This window comes from Triticum dicoccoides, chromosome 3B (assembly GCF_002162155.2).
Source record: "Triticum dicoccoides isolate Atlit2015 ecotype Zavitan chromosome 3B, WEW_v2.0, whole genome shotgun sequence".
Taxonomy (NCBI): domain Eukaryota; kingdom Viridiplantae; phylum Streptophyta; class Magnoliopsida; order Poales; family Poaceae; genus Triticum; species Triticum dicoccoides.
Genome location: NC_041385.1, coordinates 784,241,877 through 784,254,181, shown reverse-complemented (window position 1 = coordinate 784,254,181; position 12,305 = coordinate 784,241,877).

Genomic DNA, 12,305 nt, shown 5'->3' with positions numbered 1-12,305 from the left:
AATGCGGTTTGTATCTCTCACACACACCCACGTAGGTGGGGGACGTGCACGAAGAGAAGAGGTGCATGCACGGCGCACGTACTCCCGTCTCTTTCCCAACCACACCCACGCGGGTACAGGGTGGAGCTCATTTCTGTACGAAAAAGGCAGCCCACATGGTAATTTGGCATGTGTACTGGTTGTCCACTTGGTGGAGGGAGGATCGTCTACCACGGGTGAACAAACAAATTGCGACTTGACGCGTTATGTTAAATTAACAAAAGAGGCAAACCATGTGGGGCCTACCTTAGAGGCAAGGCTCTATACACTGGAGTACTTTTGATGTGTCCCGTCTACTCGCAGAACAAGGAGAAGCTTGCTTAGTATGCCGTCTCCCCCGCCCATGGGCGCGGTGGCTCGCAGGTTGAGGTGAAGCTTGCTCCTCCCTCGCCCATGCGTGCGGTGGCTCGCAGGACGAGGAGAAAAATTTACTACTCCCTCCGTTTACTCCTTGTCCCTACTACCCTGGTTATAGAGATTATATCATATTGTTTGGAATATATATGTCCTTTAGTAGATTTCAATATGAACTACTAGTAGATACTCCAAACACTGATGTATATAGACGTATTTTAGAGTGTACATTCACTCATTTTGCTCCGTATGTAGTAGCACTCAGTTTGGGTGTTTGGTAGAGTGCATGGAGGGTGCATGAGTCCACACTAGTTTAGCACAAATACACTAGAAGCATGCATGAAGAGAGCATGCATGAAGAGGGGTGTTGAGTTGAGCATGCATGAAGAGGGAACAACTATGCTGAGACGAGAATGCAACCAAACACACCTTGTATGCCACGCATGTTCATACCATTTGCGCCTTTCTACTTCACTTACTGCGCTACATTACTCAGGTTCGTACGTCCACTCCTGGGTACATGTCCGTCTCGTAGTTCCAGTACCACGTGTTCTTCATATAGATGGAACGATCGTTGCATAACATGTGCGCCTTGATTCTAGATGTCTCGCGTGTTGGCAAAAGGATGAACAAAGCTCACGTAAAAAAATAGAATGGAAGAACATAGATTTTGGACGACCGAGAAGGAGCAAGGAACCTCGTGGTGGAGTGCCTGCACTCATAATATTTAATATTATTCAATGATATAAAATTAACTAATCATCTCCACAGTGGACTGGAAGAGTATGAAACACGGCAGTCCAGTGTAGTTACATCATACTAGTACATGGCTAACCCATGCTATCACCATATTTCTTGGCTTTCGTGTGACATCTATCTCTGGTAATCCAGCAGCCTGTATCGCTTCTCCCTCCTCGTCTCTATCAAAGTGTGGCAGGCTGGCGTTTCTGCCGTCTATTGAGGTCGGTTAACTATCACATATTAGCGTCATGCCAAGAGCATTCTAAAAAAATTCCTTTCATGTTCCGTTTTCAAAAAGAAAAAATTCGTTCACGTACGAATTTGCCTGTATGCTTTGAGCAACTTGCATGTCCTATACTGCTCCTGTTTGATACTCTAACTTAGCTAGAGGTTAGACTAACTCATGACTAACCCTGAACTAACTCTAGCCAAAGAGGTGTTTGGGTGACAGGGTTAGATTGAGAATAAATGCACTTCATGGAGAGAGAAAAGTGATTTTTCAGTGGTCCCAATGAGAACTATCTCCAGTTAGCACCTCTTGGGTGGGATAGTTTTTTTGGTGGGTTCGTTGCAACTTGCTCCAATTTAAACACTCATGCTTGGATACTTTAGGGCTATTTGAGCCCCAACTAGCTCAAACTAACTCTAACCCATGGATCCAAACAGGGCCTATGGCCAGTCTCGATGCGGAGCAGTTGCGTGCACCGGGAAGCGGCGCTCTCTCGGCCGTCGCGCCACTTCAAAGCCGGCGCAGGTGAGAGGTCACCTCCGCTCTGGCTGGGCATTAATGTGGCGCTGACGCTCCAGGACGACGCTGACCGTTTCACGCGGGAAGCGTGCGCTGGCAAGGGAGTATAGGTTTTGAACCGTTTCAGACGTATTTTAGAGTGTACATTCACTCATTTTGCTCCATATGTAGTAGCACTCTCCCTCGCCCCTCGACCCTCGCCCACGTGGTGGACGTGCAGCAATTCATTCGGTCCCATATAGCCAAAACGATATATACTGCACTACCATTATTGCTTGACTTCCCGAAGAGGCGAAGAGCCAATCGCAAGGTTAATATTTTGGAGATGCCAAGCGCAAGGTTATAGGAGAACGAGTAGTAGGTGCCGCGTCATTTATAAATAATTCTTTTTTCTTCAGTCGCACGTACGCAATATGATAGGTTCATATGGAGAGAAAAGGAAACCGCTCCACTATATACATAGTCAGGACGGGCCAGCCTACACAGTTGCTTGCTGGGGTTGCTCTCTTCACACTCTCTCGCACAAAACGACTGTGGCCACATCTCTAACACCCCGGCGGATCACGTCCGCTTGGGGAAGGGGTGGATGCTTAGTGTAGATGCGGTGGCCGTCGCCGACGGCAAAAACCCACTGTCGGCACGTCCCGATCAGGGGTCCCCTCGCATTCTCTCTCACAAAGCCGGTGAGGTTGCCTTCATCCCTTGCTCACTGCCGCAACGTGGGCAGTTGCCGCCTCCCGCCGCCCTCCTCAAGGTTGAGCTACGTCCCTCAGGTACAACTCCCTTTACAGCCGGCTTGCACCACTGACCCAGCTGCAAACATCACTCCATGTGGATATTTATCTACTTCTTTGCCCCGCACATACCTGATACCTCTACTGGCTTCTACGTACTGAGTTTATGTCTCATCAACTAGTCCTAGTAATCTTATTCTAATCACGCTTCTTCAATTTCTTTGCGATAGGGATGCTCATCTTGATTTTCGTGAAACTGCACAAAATGAAGTGATGGTCAAAAGGTTGTAAAATTCATTTATTAGGCAGCTCGAACGTTGCCAGCAAATTGAAGCCTGGTCAGGGTTCATGGTTCAAGGGCTAGGGACCGCATTGATCGTTTTTTTCTTTAGTTGCCTCTGTTCCAAAATAAGTGTCAACTTTAGTAGTAGTACAACTTTGTACTAAAGTTTGCACAAAGTTGAGACACTTATTTTGGAACGGAGGGAGTACATATTTGCTATGATCTGTCAATCATTGAGATGCAATAACATGCATGTTAGTCTCCTTTGTATTTGATGAACTGTTGCAACGGGCAACCTTGGACGCAAGATACATGTAACAGGAGCTGGAAGCTTCATAGCATTGTACAAATTTATCTCGCTGATAAATTACAGTACGTACTAGTACTATACTAGTACTTCCTCCGTTCCTAAATATAAGTCTTTGTAGAGATTTCACCATTAACCACATGCGGATGTATATAGATGCATTTTAAGTGTAGATTCATTCATTTTGTTCTGTATGTAGTTCACCTAGTGGAATCTCTACAAAGACTTATCTACTAGTAATAGTTAGGCCCCACTACTAGGAATTCTCTATCCTCTCCTTGAGCCACATCATCAAAATTGACGTAGCCGTTAGATGAAGTAAATCAGTCATAATAGCCGTGTGATCTAGACGTTGAGAGGCTCCGCACTAAGCCACATGCAAGCATGCAGACATACCATGGCACATGCATGTGAGTGGGTTTTAAATCACATCAACATGTCTGCATGCAAGCATGCACCAGTAGCATGCATGTAAGTGAGCTTTTAAGTCCCATTAACATGTCAAAAAGAAAAATATAATCCCATTATGCAGTAGGAGTTGGCTGATCTTTTTTCCTTACGTGGGATGATCTAAATGATGATGGGAGTTTATTTAGTTTGGCTACCACATTTGTCATGCGGTTATAGATTTTTTTTAGTTCTATGAAATCGATAATTTTGCGCAGAGAGATATACCGATGTTCCGTGGCAACGCGCGGGGAGTCATCTAGTAATATTTAGGAAAAGAGGGAGTACTATATAAAGAGTTAGGTGTCGCACGGTAATAGTGTGAGGTGGGCCATGTGATCACTGAGCCTACGTGTTTTCACTGCTCTTGCACTCCTCCGCTGTAGGAATGGAGAAAATTGTAATCTACTACCTCCTTTCGCCGAAAGCGTGGGACATCCAGCAGTCCTACCACCTCAGTAATAAAGACCAATGAGCCGCCAAATCTCATAGACCCAGTAGTAAGTTGGACGGACGAAGCAACCATCACTCTTGCGCTAGTGATAGGTCACGTCCTCTCTGCCCGGGCATGAATGCAGCACCGATTCTTTGGAGCGGCACTGACTGTTTCGGGCGGGAAGCACGCGTGGGCAATGGAGGGGCTTTGGGTGGGCCAGGCTGGTTAGGAGCGGGCCTGGCAGTTGTCCGCATGTCCCTACCGGACACGCCCGGAAACTAGAGGATGCACCGACTCTCGCGGCTAAAATCGTACACTACACACCATATCTGTGTAGGAGTAGGTCGATCTGTCGCACTCTCCAACACACACATGCTGTTAAACACACACACGCACACGCACGCACCTTGGTCCCGTTGCACCTTCTAACGTGACTTATTACACCTAGACGGAGGGAGTAGTAAGTATACGAGATACGGTGGCACACTGACTTAAGTCGAATACAAGTGCCCAAAATTTGTGTGCATGTTATAATAAGGATTCACTTAAAATAGTACGTGAGCGAACAGAGGGATCAATTGGACAGTGTTCCCGAGCAGTAGCGAGATGTGTGAGGTAGTAAGATACACCGCTGGCACTTTTAATTTTTCTTATTAATTTGTTTGTTTCACCCTCTGACTGGTGGGACCCAACGTACTACGTGGAGAGAGGTAAGGTGACTAAGGCTGCATTATTTCTGCATCATTGTGGAATGTCTTACCACCAAAGCCACATGACACGATTATGATTGAAATCCTAATGACTCCCACACACACACAAAAAACACGGCATGCCTGTCACATGAATGCAGGAATGTATAAAAGGTTATTTTCCTCTCGTTGAACATAACGGGGGTGTTGTGTAGCTGGTTAGACTGTTCGCTCATCAAACTTGAGGTCTCGGCTTCGATAACTACACTTGAGCATAATTTTCGCCAGGAGGATTCTTTGACAGGTCAAAATGTTTTCTAGGGTTTGTACGCTTCACACTCTCTGTCCAGTATATATATACACGCTGGAGCCTCAACGCTTGTAGTTGCTCTCTTCACACTCTCTCGCCCTCTCCAGATCTAAATAAGACTTCGTTGGCCTCTCTCTCCCCTCACTACTGCTCAAAGAGCCAGCAGGATCCGTCCGCTGGGAAGGGAAGGAGGCTTAACGCTGTCGCCGTCAGCGAGGGAGGGAATCCACTACTGACGCTGTTGTTCACTTTCCACCCAGTGGCAGCGTGGGAGGGCCTCCAACCCCTTCTTCTTCGCCGTCGTCCCGTCGCCCACCAAACCACGCCCCAAGAATCTTAAGGTATATTTTACTTACTCCACATGCATTGCTCTAGCTGCATGTATACCATGAATCTAGGACGTGGTTGAAAGAGGAAAGGAGTGGGGGAAAGTTGTGGGAAAAGTTGTATATAGCATGAATCTAGGACGTGGTTCAAAGAGGAAATGAAGGGGGAAAGTTGTATAGCATGAATCTAGGACGTGGTTCAAAGAGGAAAGGGATGGAGGAAAGTAGTGGGGAAAGGTGTATCACATAAATCTAGGACATGGTTCAAAGAGGAAAGGAAGGGGCGAAAGTACTAGTTCAAAAAGGAAAGGAAGGGACAAGGCTGTAGAGTTTGAGCAGGACTAGATTTGCTGCGCTCACATAGGGAAAGGTGTCTAAAGATAACAAAACTGGGACCAACACAAATATGCTCCTTGGTTGTTTGTTCTTTATTGCAACAGACTGTGCATGACCACAGTACATCGGTAGATGCACATGGTGCTGGTTGTTTGTTCTTTGTTGCAACAGACTGTGCATGACCACAGTACATCGGTAGATGCACATGGTACTGGTGCATCCACTGTCCCGTGCAACTCATTAGCTCTTGTTAATCTAAGGCCCGGTTTGGTTAAAAACTCCCTAGTCCCTACCTGCTTGGTAACAGGGACTAAACATGGACTAGAGGTTATTAAATGACATGATAAAAGACCATGTTACCCCTAGTAATGAACTAATAGAAACAAGGTGCTATGCGTGGCAGGGGCGGCTGTTAGAAAAAGTCCCAAAAAGACTCCCTCGGGGTCTTCTTTCTTTAGTCCCAAATGCCCACTTTCAGGCCCGAAAAGTCCCTCCTGTTTGGTTTAGATGTGACTGACACGGAGTTTTTTTAGTCCCTACACCAAAATGTCCCTGTAAACAACACCCTCTAATAATGCCGCTGGAAAATTGATGCAGTGCCACAGTTAAAAGCAAATTACATGTTTAACGAATTTTATTGTTAATATAATCTCAATGTTAATATTAATCAATGCCACCATTTGAGAAATGCTACTATCTTGCTTTCTTTCCCATTTAGAGAAGGTAGATGCTTCTTTTTGTTGGCTTTTGTGTCATCCACCGTTATTGACCACTAATTGTTTCCTTTACACCATTGTGTAAATAGAGTTATCTACTTCACCTCGTTGCCATTGTGACCTTTTGTTGCACTGCACAAAACACTTTTGTTTTAAGAGTGTTTTGTGCAGTTCAACCAAAATGTCACACCGACAACGTTGCTTGATTGCTTGATCTTAGTGGAACTGCACAAGAGGAGATCTTACTTCCTATCCGTTAAGGCGAATTTGGTTCAGATCTTCTTCTTGTGAGTTGTTTGAATTCCGCATCATGAGAGGTCAGTACTAGCCTTCTTTCACATGATTCTGTAGTGTGCTTTCATATGTTGTGCTACTTGTATGATAATGTTGCTTGATTTTAGTGAACTACACAAATGGAGACAAGACTTCTAATCTGTATGTGCACCGTAATATCCCATTGAGGTAAGATAAGGATATTTCACAACTATTGGCCTGTATTTTGCCACTTTCATCAGAAAATTAAGTTTAGTACTATACTTGAAGGCGAAGCTTGTCTGTTATTGAACCAAGTGATGAAGGGGAAGAACAAGCGGAAGAAAAACAAAAATCAACTCCCGGTGCTGTAATGAAGCACTAGAACTGTGATGACACAAGTAATGATATAGTTTTGCATCTTAATTTATTGCTATGGCTGGACGGGCAATTGTTTTGCCACTGATTTGATGCCATACGTAATTATCTCTACTTGTGCAAACAGGGATCTTCTTTGAAGATACCATATATTTTAGTGGAACTGCACAAAAAGATGTTGGAAACATTAAACTAATCGAGGAGTATATAGTAAGCACGACCACCATAGTAGATAGCAACAGATGGTTCCGGAGAAGTGCTTGATCTGTATGCTCTACACAATAAGCCTCCTGACAAAGGTTGGTACTCGCCCACTAATTCATCCATATGATTGAGCTTTGTCATCTCTATTGGCGTTGTGCTACTGTTTAGATACTGTCATGAAAAAGTGGTATTGTCCTTGAGAAGTGCTTCATCTGTGTTGTTTTAAATATTTCCTTTCATTTTTTTCGAGCAAATAGGGATGCTAGCATTTAGTTCTCCTCTTGTCTTTGCACAATAGGATCATCTTCCTCTGAAGAAGAATATGGAGTACGTGACTAGTTCCGATTATGCGAGGATGAAGAAGCCCTGTCTATCTTCTCATCAGAAGGAGCAGTTGAAGGATAGTTACATTACTCCCCACAAGGCCAAACTAACTTCAGCTCAGAAGGACTGACAAATCTCCATTTTTTTGCTGTGATGCGCGAGTACAATGTTGTTCTAGGATTCTCATCAGAAGGAGCAGTTAAAGGATGGTTACAATACTCCCCACAAGACCAAACTAACTTCAGCTCAGAAGGACTGAGAAATCTCCATTTTTTTGCTGTGATGCGCGAGTACAATGTTGTTCTAGGATTCTTTCTGGAGAGTTCCATTTTTCTAAAAGTGTGCTCTACATGGACCATGTAGGTGCCTATTTAAACTGTCAATTCATAGTACATTTTGCTTTATACTAATCACTTCTTTTGTATTTGTGCAAACAGGGGTGATCAGCTTGATTTCAATGGGAACTGCACAAAATGTTCATTAATACATTGAATCATTCATTTCCACCACAAGAAAGGAGGTGCCGATAAGTTCAAGGCGTTGCAACATATAACTGCGAAATCATACAAGCTACGCGTGAACTTGGTTGATTTTGGTGGAACTGCACAAAAAGAACAGTTGGTTTATTTAGCACGAGGTGCCATGTCAATGTCCGAGCTGATGGCAAACCCTGCCCATTCCACAATCGTAGGCATTTGATATTTTGGAATGGGACAACCTTGTCAAATTTTTCTCATTATTTTAAGACAGGTGTTTGATATTTTCGAATGGGACGCCCTTGCTGTTAGCAGCGTCGATCAATTTTTTATTTATTCTTTAGTTGTGAAGTAAATATTGCCTCTAACATGTGAGTCGTTGAGATGCATAATCATCGATTGTTTTGAATGTTCTCTATGAATTGCCAGCCCTGTGTGTTTGATTGCAATGTACAGAAACGCTAAAAAGCTGCTCAAACTCTTTGTACTCCTTCTGTTCCTTTTTACTTCGCACATTGTGAAAGTGCATACTTTTTTGTATAAGATTGGTCAAAGTAGAGATACTTTGACTGCAGACAAAACTTGTATAGAAAGGACCGGAGGGAGTACATGTGAAACTACTGCAAACGAGGTGATCACCTTGGGAATAATGCTAGTACGTATTGTTTTGCATGTTCATCCAATGACAGTGATACAGGAATTTGAACTAATTGAAATAAATTCATTCATACACGGTCGGATTTCATATAAACATGCCGGATTTAATTACATTTGATATATTCTTCAACTAAAAAGGGGTGTTTGTGGCCGCATGCATCTCCCAGATGCAGAGGCCGGGGTCATCCTCCTTTTCTAAAAAAAACTAAAAAGGGGTGCGCTGGAGGTATAATTAATTAACCGAAGCTACCCACCTGTGTCCCGCTGAGGTGAACAGAAGCTTCAGTGACTTAACTGCAGGTGCAGTTGTGTAACTGACATGTGGCCTGTTGGGCCCACGTGTCAGTCAGCCAACTGCACCAGCAGTTAAGTAGAAGCAGTGTTCTTCTCCAGCGTAGCTCTCCGACTCCATGTCGCTGCCAAGAAGCTAACCGGCCGTCAATGGTCAACCCGCCTAGCTTGGCTTCAACCGGAGGGTAGCAGCGGTGGCCTTACTTGAACCCGAGCGGCGGCGACCTACCGTACTCTTCCTCGTTTTCTGTGTGGCACGACCTCGTTGGCAGCGGGGCGGGGCCTCGGCGGAGCCGGCGATGTCCTCTGTCTCATTGCCGGCGGGCAGCGCCTCAGCGGAGCGGTGGAAATCCTCCCCCACGTTGCCGGAAGGGTGGGGCCTCGGCTGAGCCGGCAATGTCCTCTTCCTCGTTGGCGGGGTGGGGCCTCGGCGGAGCCGGCGGTGTCCTCTGCCTCGTTGTTGGTGCCACGGGGCCTCTGTGAAGCAGGGCGTCGTCAACGCCAGCGGAGCGGGGACTCGTCGGAGCCGGCATTGTCCTCGGCCTCGTCCTTGGTCTCGCCAAACAGCACCTCGCCTGCTTCATCGCCCTCTTTGCTAGCCTCTTTGTAGGTGGCCGCAGCCTCCGCCACCCGCATGCGGTACCGCCAGCGCTCGAGGCGGCCTTTGCGGGCGGAGCGGTACGAGTCAAGAAGCGCCTCCTGCTCCGCCCGCTCCACGGCGATCTGCTCCTCCGCCTATAGGTGCTCCTGGAGGAGATGGTGGTTGTAGGCGGCGTCGGCCTGCGCCTCCCGGAACTGCTCCTCATGCATCTGCCTCACCCTGTCCATATATTGGGCACGGGCCTCACCGATGGTCATGGTGCAATGCACCAGCGTGGATGGCGCGGAGGAGGGGGTTGGCGCCGGATCGTCGACTACCATGTTCTCCATTGGGACGTCGTCGGCCTCCGGCTGCCTGCCGGCCAGCCGGTCAGCAGCAATGGCTGCCATCTCCTTGTGGTCCGTCGTCCGCCCGTCCCGAAGAGCGCTCGAGCGCGAGGAAGCCATGGTGGGCACTAGTGGTGTGGACAGGAGAAAGGGAACGGATGCGGATGACTACGGCCATGGCCGGCGCGGCAGTTTATATAGCAATGGTGGGCGGGCGGAGGGACGGACGTGTGGCGCCGGAGTAGCCGCCTCGGCAACCGCGTATCATTAATGTGTGCGACAGATGGACGGACAGACGGCACTTGTGTCATTTGAAGGCGGAGCAATCGCCTGCACCGAGAAGCGGGGTGGCCGGCGCTGACTGTTTCGGACGGAAAGCGCGTGCGGGTGAGGAGATGACTTTACTTGGATAGGATGACAATGGGGACCCACCAGGTCCATAGCCTCACGTACGCAAGTGCCTCCTTATTATATATATATATATATAGGATAAATGTTTCCTACAAGCAGTGGTAGTTACCACCACTTGCGTTTTGTATGTTGTATGTAGTATCTATCGAAATCGAGAGTATGTATGTGTAGTATGTAGTATATAACAATGATTAGGTAGTATATATACTAATTTTTAGGTAGTATATACCATGTTTTGATTATGCTCTTTTTTACGTACAAATATATACGTATTTCACAAATATAACAAAAACCATGGGCTCATATGCAATTTTTCATGTAACTTATTTTGAAATATCTTAGATATAGTATACGAATATATTTAAAATAATAAACTAGTATATATAGTACCACATGGTAGTATATGAGAAATATGGGGTAACTACCACCGGGTGGTAGGATGGATATTCCCTATATATATATATATATATATATATATATATATATATATGTATGTATATATATATATAAACTTTATTTTGCTTCCTCCTGGTTTCCTGGCATCACGGTCCCACACCATTCTCAACCTATGTACTCCCTCCTTTTCGGTTTATAGGGCTTATCTAAAATTTTTAGTTTTTCCATTTTATAAGGCTCAATTTGGTTGTTTTCCATCACATGTTCAGATTCCAAGGTGCATTAAATCATTTCATGCAAGTATTAAGAGAAAATTGACCAACGCATGTACTTTATGCATGCATGCATTGCAATTAATGCATTGATAAACATAATTTTTTGAGGATAACAAGAGCATTAATTAGGTGCTTTTGCAAAACTACGAAAAGTATTCCATCACTCACCATCTACCTTGATTGGTGAGATTTTTTAATTGAGCATTATAAACCGGAAAGGAGGGAGTAGTCAATAAACGAGAGAATTGCATAAGAAGCGGCCGACAGCTGGGACCAAGTAGCTCGAGCAGTATTTTTGTTTTTTAGGTGTGAGCACTGGAGAGTTTTCCGATGTTTACCCCAGATATTATTTTTTCTCCTCTGAACAACAACGAAAACATCGCTGCAGGTATTAACTGGGCGAGTTGTGGCCCGTCTAGCCCAGGCTAGATATCCAGCCCAGATATTAATTTTTTTCAAGCTGAAAATGGCTAGCCCAGCTATACTTTTTTTAGGAATACCCAGGCAAGGTCAAGTTGTTATTCTCCGCCCCGCTGGGATGCATTAGGAGGGATGCATTAGGCTTAACAAGAAAATGGGCTTTAAGAAATAATAATAAAGATGTAATTATAAAAACTGGGTAGTAACTATAAAAACGGCACGAAACAGTGATTACTTTATAAGATATTGTTTTTGGAATATTGAAAATTTTAATTTCATTAATTGTTGCGAGCGCAAAGTTTCATTGGGTTTTTACGTAATATAAATTTATATTGAAATTGTATTTAATCTGACTAGAAATTTTGGGATAAAAATATTTGGATCCCATCAAAATGTGGGAAATTTTATTGAATTCTGTTTTAAACGGTTGGTTGAAATGGGCTGTACTTTTAACAAACTGTAAATGGGCTATAGTAAATTTCATTAGAATTCAAAAATGGGCTACACATTCTTACAAATCTCAAATGGGCTATAAGTTCTCTGCCACACACTTCTGGCCTTACAATGTTGACGCATCCCCTAAAAAACAGAGTTAACGCGTATGCAAGGCTTTGTCAACTTATAGTCAACATATGGTTCTAGCAGCAGTGGCCGTTGCATGTCCATCCAACGGATGCCGTGCTTCTTCTTCAGTCTCGGATATTCTAGCTTCACCGCCCAAAAAATGATTCCTCCCCCTGACATCTAGGGCGCACCGTTTCGGAAGCTGACCTGTGGGCCTACTAAGTTGACGTACCAAGGGCTTTGTCAACTTAGTCAATAATAAAC